Raw genomic sequence first — 12,418 nt, 5'->3', positions numbered from 1 at the left:
GATAAAAATGGCTTATCGAAAAAATATTAAGAGCCAAAAAAGTTTTAAAAACATTGTGTTTAACTAATGGTACCACAATAATAATTTAATTGGAACATACACAAAAGTTTGGGGGGTTTAAGGAAACAAAACCCCATAAAATTTTTATGGGGTGTACAAATGTTACTGTTATTTTTTGTTAAGATGCTCCTGCCATAAGAATGCTGCATGTCCATTTTGAATAAAAAATCTCTAATAGTTTTCGATATAGTGAAAAAAGTCGATTTTCATTTTGTAACTTTAAAGGGTTATAACTTTTTTTGTGTGCACATTTGTACTAAGGTACGTTAGGTTAAATCGAACTCTTTTTGGTCCCAGAATATGTGATTTAATTTATGGCCTACATTTTTGTTACACCCTGTATATACAGTATGGTGCAAATGAAAGGAATAACTTCGTTATTCCGTAAACCGGCGATATTAAGGAAAAATCTCGAAACAGGTCGATTTTTATTTTTAAATTATGATATTTTAGCATATATATTACACGAGTGACGTCATCTATCTGGGCGTGATGACGTAATCGATGATTTTTTTAAATGAGAATAAGGGTCGTGTGCTAGCTCATTTGAAAGGTTTGTCAATTATCTATTCAGTAGTGTAAACATTAACATAATTATAAACAGGTTGTCCAAAAACAATTTTTTAAATTAAATTAATTGACAAAAAAAGCCTTTTACAAAATACCTTTTACTGTTATCAGAAAAGAGAAAAAAATGTTTATTTGAAAAATAAATATTGCTTTTCGCTTAAATTCAATGCCCAAGCCAGCTCCCGCTAGGCATCTGCTTTTTTGAAGTTTAAACATTTAGTTTAAGCGAAAAGCAATGTTAATTTTTAAAATAAACATTTTTTTCTGTTTTCTGACAGTAGTAAATGTATTTTGAATTAAATAAATTAAATAAACTACATACATTCTTCTTTTTTTGTCAATTAATTTAATTTAAAAAAATTGTTTTTGGACATTGTTTGTATAAAAAATGATGTTAATATTTATATTACTGAATAGAGAATTGAATAACCTTTCAAATGAGTTGATACACGACTCCTATTCTCATTTAAAAAAAATCATCGATTACGTCATCACGCCCAGATGGATGACGTCACTCGTGTAATATATATGCCAAAATATCATCATTTAAAAATAAAAATCGACCTGTTTCGGGATTTTTCCTTAAAGTCGCCAGCTTACGAAATAACGAATTTATTCCTTTCATTTGCACCATACTGTATGTGTATACAGGGTGTTTCATTAGTAATTGTCCATATAGTAACTGGAGAAACCTTAGCACAAAATATGAAGATTTAACCTAAAACACTTAAATAAAATATTCCTCCTGACCGAGATACAGAGTGTTTTGTTGGCAATATTTAGTTCAAAAATAATGTTCTATGAAGATGGCTTATGTCATATGCCATGTATTATGTTTATGTGACGTTATGTACAAAAAAGCATGGTTAATTACTGAACTCTACAAGAGCACATGGCGTTTTATTACTTATTTTCTAATTTCCCAGTAAGATATCCACTGTGTCGATACTTTAAACAACAGGTTATGATCCAGTTTGATTCGTGTTATATCCAGTGTTGATTATTAGAAAATTGATAGTAATACAAGTAATACAAGCAGATTTTGTTGTAGAGATAATGGCGTCTAATTATTTGATGAACGTGCCGAAGTTAATAAGGCGTATTAATTATGACGATTGAGCATTCGCTGCTCAGAATTTTCTCATCTTAGAAGGACTTGCTGAACGTGTCGAAAGTGAACCAGGAACCGACGAAGCCACGAAGAGTGAAGATCAGAAAACTAAAGCAAATCTTATCTTAACCATAGATCCATCTCTTTATATACATATAAAGGAGGCGAAGACTGCAAAATCGTTATGGGATAAATTGAAGTCAATGTTTGACGATTCTGGCATTACACGACGCATAAGTTTGTTACGCAATTTGATTTCTATTCGTTTAGAAAATTGTGATACAATGGTTTCTTATGTTAATCAGATTGTAGAAACAAGCCAGAGGTTACGAGATACCGGATTTGGGATCGATGATGAACTGGTGGGTTCCTTATTGCTTGCAGGCTTATCTGAGAAATTTACACCCATGGTACTTGCAATCGAAAATTCTTCTCTTAAAATTACCACTGATAGTATTAAAACAAAACTCCTTGATATGGAAAGTGGTAGTGATAATAAAAATGGTGCATTTTTTACCCGTTACAGAAATAAGCCAAATCGAAATCAGTCAAATTCGACAGTGCGCAACAATTTTGGTGAAAGTGATCGAGTTGAAAAAGAAAAACGAACTCGTGAAGTGAGGTGCTTCGGATGTAAACAGTTAGGCCATTTCAAAAAACAAATGTCCTTTGTTAGCAAAAGAAAAATCTCAAAACAAAAAGGAAAATGCCTTTAGTGTTGTATTTTTGAGTACGAACTTTCAGAAAACAGATTGGTATATACATTCAGGAGCTAGTTCGCATTTAGTAGCTGATAGAAATTTGTTAAGCAAGGTATGTACAGACTCTTTTTGTCAAGAAATTATGGTAGCTAATAAAACGATGGTTCCAGTAGTAGCTACAGGTAACGTACTTTTAAAAACTATTGTAAATAAAGATGTTTTTGATGTTACTATAAAAAATGTTCTCTGTGTACCACAGCTGTCGACAAATCTTTTGTCAGTTAGTCAGTTGCTTAAAAATGGAAGTAAGGTAGTATTTGAACCTATGTTGTGTAAAATTTTTAATGCTGATAATAGTCTAATTGCTGTTGCTGAACTTTGTAATGGTGTGTATAAACTTAATGTAGCTAATATACAGTATTCTGAACAATGTAATTTTAATGTCTCTTCTGAATTATGCCACCGTAGACTTGGCCATATTAATAGTTTGGACATGGATAAAATGAAAAATGGCTCTGTTTTAGGACTCAGTTGCTCAGATGTTACAAAGCTAAGTAAATCTAATTCCATTACTTGTTGTGAAGGTAAACAGACTCGTATGTATTTTAAAAACACAGGTACAGGAGCAGAAAATCCACTTGAAGTTATTCATGGAGACTTATGTGGACCCATGGAAACTAGGTCAATTGGAGGCTCTAGGTATTTTTTTATTTTAATTGATGACTATACACGAATGTCATATGTTTATTTTTTAAAAACAAAAGATCAAGTTTTCGAAGTGTTTAAAAAATTCAAAGTGTTAGTTGAAACACAACTTGACCTAAAGATTAAAATATATTGTTAATATAAACTAATAAATATATTATTAAAATATACAGGGTGAGTCATGAGGAACTGTACATACTCCTACCTCGCATAGAGGCCCCTATGGGGAATATCAAATGACCATTAAAAAGTGTCTGCTCCCATTGTTTAATAATATACAGGGCGAGTTTCGCATTTTGACAGAAATTTGTATTCCTCATAATTTTTGAACGGTCAGATCGATGTGTCTCTTATTTTGGTCAATCGTTACACTATTGCCACCTAATCAACTGATTTATTCAAACTAGAAAAAAATCAGGTCCGTCTTTAAAAAAATTAGTTCGTTTGGGTCTTAGAAAAAATTTCACCCTGTATAAGCTTTTTGAAAACTCTAATATGAATTTTACAAATAAGACAAATAGGCAATTAAAATAACATATTTATTTTTTTCCGCACACGATTGCTTAATTTTTTATAAAAAAATCAAATTTGATTATGAATTAAAAGTTTGGTAAAGTGAACCATAGATTTAACAAAATTAACTTTTATTACCAAAATTAATTTTTTTGAACAAATATTTAATTTATGTTACCACCAATTAACTGATTTATTCAAACAAGAAAAAAATCAGGTCCGGATTTAAAAAATAAGTTCGTTTTGGTCTTAGAAAAAAATTTCACCCTGTATACGCTTTTTGAAAACTCTAATTAATTTTTACAAATTAGACAAATAGGCAATTAAAATGGCATATTTATTTTTTCCCCACACGATTACTTAATTTTGTATAAAAAAAATTCAAATTTGACTATGAATAACTAAAAGTTTGGTAAAATGAACCATAGATTCAAAAAAAAATAACTTTAATTACAAAAATGAATTTTTTTTTAACAAATATTTAATTTATGTTATCACCCAATCAACTGATTTATTCAAACTAGAAAAAATCAGGCCCGGATTTAAAAAATTAGTTTGTTTGGGTCTTAGAAAAAATTTCACCTTGTATACGTTTTTTGAAAACTCTAATATGAATTTTACAAATAAGACAAATAGGCAATTAAAATGGCATATTTATTTTTTCTCCACACGATTACTTATTTTTTTTTATTAAAAAATCAAATTTGACTATGCATAAAAAGTTTGGCAAAGTTTTTGCATAGATTTAAAAAAATTAACTTTTTTTACAAAAATTAATTTACAAAAACAACGTTTTTGTTAAAATTAAAAGTTTTACCATTTTTTTTTTTTTTTTCTATAACACGTCAAGATCTAAAACTTCCCATAACACTTCTTTTGGACTCTATAGTTTAACATAGACGTGATCAAATTGATAAATTTTAAATTTTTCCACCTAATTTTTGCGATTTACAAGTTTGCTACTTTTACAAGAAGAAGACTGAAAGTCTACAACAATTTTCATAGTCTTCACAATGGTAAGAGGTATGTGCTGTAAAAATTTCAGAAAAAAAAATATTAAAATGGAACAGAGTTGTAGCGAGTTTAAACCGTGAGTTCATTTTTTTTTTCATTTTTAGGTTAAAATTCCGATTTTGACAAATTTGATTTTTTAATAAAAAATTAAGTTATCGTGTGGGAAAAAAAATAAATATGCCATTTTAATTGCCTATTTGTCTTATTTGTAAAATTCATATTAGAGTTTTCAAAAAGCGTATACAGGGTGAAATTTTTTCTAAGACCAAAACGAACTAATTTTTTAAATCCGGACCTGATTTTTCTCTAGTTTGAATAAATCAGTTGATTGGATGGTAACATAAATTACTTATTTGTGCAAAAAAAATTAATTTTTGTAATATAAGTTTTTTTTTAATCTATGGTTTACTTTACGAAACTTTTAATTCATAGTGAAATTTTTTTATAAAAAATTAAGTATTCGTGTGCGGAAAAAAATAAATATGCCATTTTAATTGCCTATTTGTCTAATTTAAAAATTCATATTAGAGTTTTCAAAAAGCGTATACAGGGTGAAATTTTTTCTAAGACCCAAACGAACTAATTTTTTTAAAGCCATACCTGATTTTTTTCTAGTTTGAATAAATTATTTAGTTGATTAGGTGGTAATAGTGTAACGATTGACCAAAATAAGAGACACATCGATCTGACAGTTCAAAAATTATGACGAATACAAATTTCTGTCAAAATGCGAAACTCGCCCTGTATATTATTAAACAATGGGAGCAGACACTTTTTAATGGTCATTTGTTAGTCCCCATAGGAGCCTCTATACGAGGTAGGAGTATGTACAGTTCCTCATGACTCACCCTGTATAGGGTGTCCCAAAAGTAGCGGAACGGTCGAATATTTCGCGAACTAAACATCGGATCAAAAAACTGAAAAATACGTGCTCAATAATTTTCAAAAATCTATCCAATGACACCAAACACCAATCCCCACTACACCCCCTGGAGGTGGGGTGGGGGTAACTTTAAAATCTCAAATGGAAACCCCCAGTTTTTCTTGCAAATTTGGATTCGTTACGTAAAAGTAGGCAACTTTTATTCAAGACATTTTTTCGAGCTGTGGATAGATGGCGCTATAATTGGGAAAAACGATTTATCCTGATACCATAGGTAAATTATAGAAACGGTCTAATATCTCACGAAATACACTTACAAATGAGAAACCAAAAAACAGATTTTTAATTTTTTTCGAAAACCTATCGAATAACACCAAACATGACCCTCCAACCCACCCCCTGGAGGTGGGGTGGGGGGTAACTTTAAAATCTTAAATCGCAACCCCCACTTTTTATTGCAGATTCGGATTCGCCATAAAAAATTAAGCAACATTTATTCGAAACATTTTTAAAATTTCGGATAGATAGCGCTAATAAATCGTATTTTTCCAATTAAAGCGCCATCTATTAGCAATTTTAAAAAAATTTTCGAATAAATGTTGATTAATTTTTTGTGACGGATCCGAATCTGTAATAGAAAGTGGGGGTTGCTATTTAATATTTTAAAGTTACCCCCCACCCCATCCCCAGGGGGTAGGTTGGAGGGTCACGTTTGGTGTTATTCGAAAGGTTTTCGAAAAAGATTAAAAATTTGTATTTTAGTTTCTCATTTAGAAGTGTATTTTGTAAGATATTAGACCGTTTCTATAATTTACCTATGGTATCAGGATAAATCGTTTTTCCCAATTATAGCGCCATCTATCCACAGTTCGAAAAAATGTCTTGAATAAAAGTTGCTTACTTTTACGTAACGAATTAAAATCTGCAAGAAAAACTGGGGATTTCCATTTAAGATTTTAAAGTTACCCCCCACCCCAACTCCAGGGGTGTAGTGGGGGTTGGTGTTTGGTGTCATTGGATAGATTTTTGAAAATGATTGAACAAATATTTTTCGGTTTTTCGATCCGATGTTTAGTTCGCGAAATATTCGACCGTTCCACTACTTTTGGGACACCTTGTATAAAAGATATTATTTATTTATTTATTTATGACTATTTGACCATTACAAAAAATTAAACAAATAAAACATTCAATGAAAACCAAATAGTTCTCATTTTATTATTTCCGAACTTATTAAAAAACTTTTTGTACAAATGTTTCACAGTTACCTTCGCTTTTGCCTAAGGTTACTACTGATTTGCTCAGATTATTCACCGTTACCCAAGGACAAAAAAATTTTCTTTGCGTAGAAAAGGTCGCCTCGTCAGCGGACTCCATGAAAAGATTTCTACACTTGAAAAATCGGTAGAAAGTCAATCAACCTTAACCTCCAACAAAGTAAAAACGCACAGAACCTAAGAAAAACGTAATTTATTGGGAAAAACTCTGATAATGAAACGCAATATTATACTAACCAAAATAATTCATGAGGTGATTGGAGTGAAAGAAATTCTAAGAACGTTCCTAGATTGATTAATTATATTGACAGAAATAAAATTCTGTCTGAAATTGGGAGATTTAGAGCCGATGTAAGCAATATAGTCCAAGCTGTAGAGCGAAAAACGTGCATTGATTAGTGAATTTTTGAACTCATAAACACAAGCAAAATCCTTAAGGAATGGAAAACATCATATTATCTCAATCTCATGTAACGATACGATACCACGGCAAGCGATGAGCTGGTCTACCAGAGACGACCGTAGGAGTGTCCGTGTTGGCGCATTCCTTCTTCATAACACTGCTGGGGGAAACTGAAGGAGAAGTATCGAGAGCATATTTAAGACGAGCCAGGAGAATGAGAAAATCAGTTGTTGCTAACGTGTTGAATTAGCAATAGCTCGATTGGCAGAGATGCACCGTATTTGAGGTGGAACTGTGCCTAGGTGGACGCGACCGTAGTGACGTGGCGTCCACCGTAACCGCTACCGCAGTAAGCGGTAGTAGCGAGGAACGAGTGACTGCGTGTCGCTGTTCAACCGTGCCGCATTGAAGTGAAATGCGGTGTCTCCGTGTCGGGATATATGGCTATGTTGATTGAACGTAGCGAAATTGTTATTGTATATCTTGTATTGTTTATCGTATCATTTTAATATTACTATTATGTTCGGATGGCAGTAAGAAGTATATTGCTTTTCATTTGCAGAAGAGAGAAATATATTTTATTTTATTCATTTTGAACTGTATATAATTATCTTAAATATAGTTACTTTATTTTTTAACCTGTGTTTTACTGAGTCTGTCGTCCTTGAAAGAGAAACGTCACACTCAATGCCTTACTTACTTATCCTCTTCGTTCCCTGGTTTACTGAATTTCGATGTGGCCGTACAAGCACGGAAGATGCCGAACGTTCTGGACGCCCAGTTGAGTAGGCCAGGGTAATAAGACAAAAATATACCCTGTTCGTGGCACTTCAGCAGCCAGGGTACTGAAGCGTTTTTTCGACAAGTAATATGTATAGGAACAAATTGTCACTATTTCCTGTGTCGGACCTGGCGGCCATTTTTATTTATAAACAATAAACTGTCAAAAAATGGCATTTTTCCCTTTTTTTTCAAATCAATGGAAAACAGTGAAACTTATGATTTTTTTAGTACAAATATCTTTGAGATTATGGAAAAAGCTTTAAAATGACATATTACAAAGTTTTATACACATACTCATTTATTGTTAATATAATTGCGAAAAAAGGTCGGAATTGCAAAAAAAATTATTTTCGCAATAACTGTTGTAAAAATTAGTGTACAGGTTTGAAATTTTTGTCAAATGAGGGTTCTTTGGTGCTTAATATGTGATAACAATTTTAAAGCGATTCATTCAATTGTTTAAATTTTAGTCGAATTGATTATCTCAGAGAGCATTTTTTTGCAATAACATAAGTCAGAAAAAAATGAAGTTAGAACCGTTCCACAGGTGTCAAATGGAAGGGCATGAGCTATATTTTCAACTTGGTTTAAAGAAAGCGAATAAAAAATGCATTTATTAGTAATAAATAATTATGCAAAAGTATCGTAAATCTTTCCTTATAAACTTTTTAAATAACTTTTTCCAAAAAAATTAACTTTTTTACCCTGTTTTCAGTGCACAACTACCAAGTAATGTTATTTATATCATAATTGATAAAAAAATTGTAATAAATATTGATGTGATCTTGATTATTGATATGAGATAATATTCTTATATGTCATTTAATTTAATCAATGCATTAATAATAGTCTAATTAATTTACCAGATCACATATCAATATGTTTTCAATCTCAGGGCTTTTTATAAAATTAATTACTTACTTACGTGGCTTCTAAGTATTTCTCAATGGTTCCTAATCGGGATAGGAAAGAAAAGAGTAAAATAATACACACATATGGGTTACAATTATAATCAAAATATTGTTTATTTTATTTAAATGGCAATCACTGCTTAATATTTGCTAGATATTATTATTCTTAAACATAACATTTACAAATGGGAATCTTATTTCCTTTTGATTTCCAATTGAAAGTTTTTATTAACATTTAACTATTAGGATTTATTAGCAACAATTCTATTTAAGTTTGATGAAGCTTTTCTGATATTATTTATTATGTTTCTTCAATTTTAAATGTGGTATTTAATACGAAAAACCCATACATTCATGTCCAAACAAATGAGACTGACCTTTTTCTGGTGAACTGAGAATGTCTTCACACAAGACCCGTTTCCTGCTATCCTTGGCTGCGATCAAAACCTCGTCCTGGCTTCCAGTAATGTTCTCCTTTGAAAACTAGCTCGTATAGCTCCCGTTCCTGCTTCTGTCGTGATGCCGTGTTTCTACCTTTTTCGAAACTTCAATCAGCTACCGGGACACTCTTGGCTCAAGGAGGTTCTTTACTCTCGACCTGGCCTACCTCTCGTTCCACGATAGATACTCCACACTCACGGAACTACACCGGCTTTCTCACTCTCCGTACACTACCGTCTACTACTGGACTTCACCTATCGACAGCTCAAAACATTCTGATCTCTCTTTTCAGTCATTCACCTACTTTCTAAATATCCCTTCCAGATTCACAAATCAACCTTCCACCACCAACTCTCATTCGCAGTATTCCTCAAAACCAATTTTTAATCTTTCTAAATATGCTTAATGGATTTCGAAAAAGAAATAGTTAATTCCCATTCTAAAATTACTTTCTACTATTTACAAAATTTAATGACCTATTCTCTATTTCAACTGAGTCTTATTTAGCATCGGCTAATGATCGAACCTTCCGCGAACAACGATAATGGTACGCGCCATTCACTTTGTTTATTCTAAGCGCATTTTCCCGAGTTTCGTTTAATCACTTCTTAAAATTAAATATAACAATTTGTTGTATACAGGTTGTTCTAAATTTATATGCCCGTGGTTGAGAAAATTGAAAATATTTTATATTAAATTGAATTTTGTCTATAATTATCAAAATTTAATTTTCATATCAAATAGAAATATAACAAATCCCCGCCTTGTATTCGATAAAATTTATCTGCATTTTTAAATAAATTTTCTCGAGGCAAAACCAACTCCCTGTATATTTCCTTACTTTAATCTACGTCTTATATCCTAACTTACTATCTACTTCATGGAATTCTGTCTTTTATTCGTGATATTTGTATACATCGTGAATATTATAAATTCCTCGGATCTTTTCCGAGTTCCTGTGCCTCAACTCATAACTATTTATCCCATTTTCATTATTCACGATGTACGGGCCTTCGAAAGCAGGCATCAACTTTGCGCAAATGCCCCCAGGAAGATTTGATACTCGTAATGCCCTCACGAGTACTTTTTCACCCTTTTGGAAAGTCACTGGTCTTCTTTTTCTATTTTGTTCCTGTCTTTGGATATATTTTTCGTTGCTTCGCCGTAATCTTCTCTGTACGGTTTCAATCACCTGTTGATATTCTTTTGGCTCTTGGTCTTCCCATGGCCTTATCGGCAGTACACCCTTCATGATGTATTCTGGGGTCTCTTTTGTTACTGTGCTCGGAATTGTATTTAGATACCCTTCTATTTCCGCCATTTTCCTGTCCCAGTGGCGATGTTGACCATCTGTTGCAATGCGAAGAAATTTCGTCACTTCCTGTATGAATCGTTCCGAAGGATTACTCTGTGGATGCCTGATGCTGACAAAATTTGTCTCTATTCCTCGTTCTCGAAGTTGTCCCTTGAAACGATCATTTCGGAAATAGGTTGCATTGTCCAGTAGAATCTTTTTTGGTGTTCCTACTATGGCTATAAAATTGTCGATTTTTCTTAATATTTCTTCCCCCTTTGTGGTGCGGCAACTATATAATTTTACGTATTTTGAAAACACATCCACCATTACCAGAATATGTTTGTTCCTTTTAGTGGTCATAATTAGATCGCTTAACATATCTATTGCTACAATGTCTAGTTTGTTTCGGGCTTCAATATTTTTGGCAACATTTTCGTTTTTGAAATTCCGACTCTTATATTTTTGACATACATCGCACTTCTGGGTAATTTCCTTTGCAATGCGGTAATCCTGTCGGCTGATGTAATTTTCCCTAAAAACGAGCCAAACTTTTCTGCTACCGATATGCCCATTGTCCTCATGTAATTTCTTTATTATCTTTTCGGCCAATGTCTGTGTCACTAAATATAGTTCCTTTCCGTCTATTCTCTTAAAATATATGTTATTTTCTACTTCCGCTCTTCTTTTCTCTCTTTCCTCTAGGTCTTCCTGGTTTGTCCTTATCTCATTTAACGAATATATCCCTTCTTCTTGTATTAATCTATTTAGTCCCACCTGTAGAGTAATTGTTTCCTTTTTTCCGGTGTCCTCATCCCGTGTTAGAGCGTCGGCTATTATGTTGTCTTTTCCTTTTATATATCGGAACTCAAAATCATACTCCTGTAATAATAGAATGCCTCTATGTATTCTATTATTTACTAATCTATTCTTCATGATATGTACTAAAGCTGCATGGTCTGTTTCGATTGTGAATTTTGCTCCCAATAAGTAAAACCTCAATTTGTTTACGCAATATAGTACACTGGCAAACTCCAATTCTGTAACACTATATTTTCTCTCATGTGTTTTAGTCACTCGAGATATAAAACATATCGGTACTTCTTGGTCGTTTTGTATTTGAGACAGAACTCCTGCAAATTTTTGTATGGACGCATCAGTTCGGAGTATAAAAGGTAAATTGTAAATGGGGTGGTATATTTTCGTTCCTTTTGCGAATTCTCGTTTTAATGTTTCGAAAGCTTCCTCCTGTTCTTCTTTCCAATTCCATTTTATTCCTTTTTTAAGCAATTTTATCAGAGGGATTTCCTTTTGGCTCAAATCGGGAATCAGCTTTTTAAAATAATTAATCGTGCCAAGAAAACCTCTCAATGTTTTCAAATTCGTTGGTCTTGGGTATTCATCTATGAGCTTGACTCTGTCTTCGGCTAATCTTACTGTTTTGGTGTCCAATTGAAAACCCAAATAAATGACTTCTTTTTGAAAAAATTGACATTTTTCAATGTTTAATTTCAATCCCGCTGTGTCCAATTCTTCCAGAATTATTTCTATGTGTTCCAGATGACTCTGAGTATCTTGTGAAAAAATGAATAAATCATCGATATAATGAACTATGAAATCTTCATGGCGATTCAAAATGGTATGTAGAGCTCGGACGAGTGCAGCACAAGCACTCTGCAATCCAAATGGCACTACCTTAAACCGGTAGACAATACCATCAATAGAAAAAGCGGTGTAGTTTCTACACTTCTC

Source organism: Diabrotica virgifera, chromosome 10 (genome assembly GCF_917563875.1).
Source record: "Diabrotica virgifera virgifera chromosome 10, PGI_DIABVI_V3a".
NCBI lineage: Eukaryota > Metazoa > Arthropoda > Insecta > Coleoptera > Chrysomelidae > Diabrotica > Diabrotica virgifera.
This window is presented reverse-complemented; position numbering follows the sequence as displayed.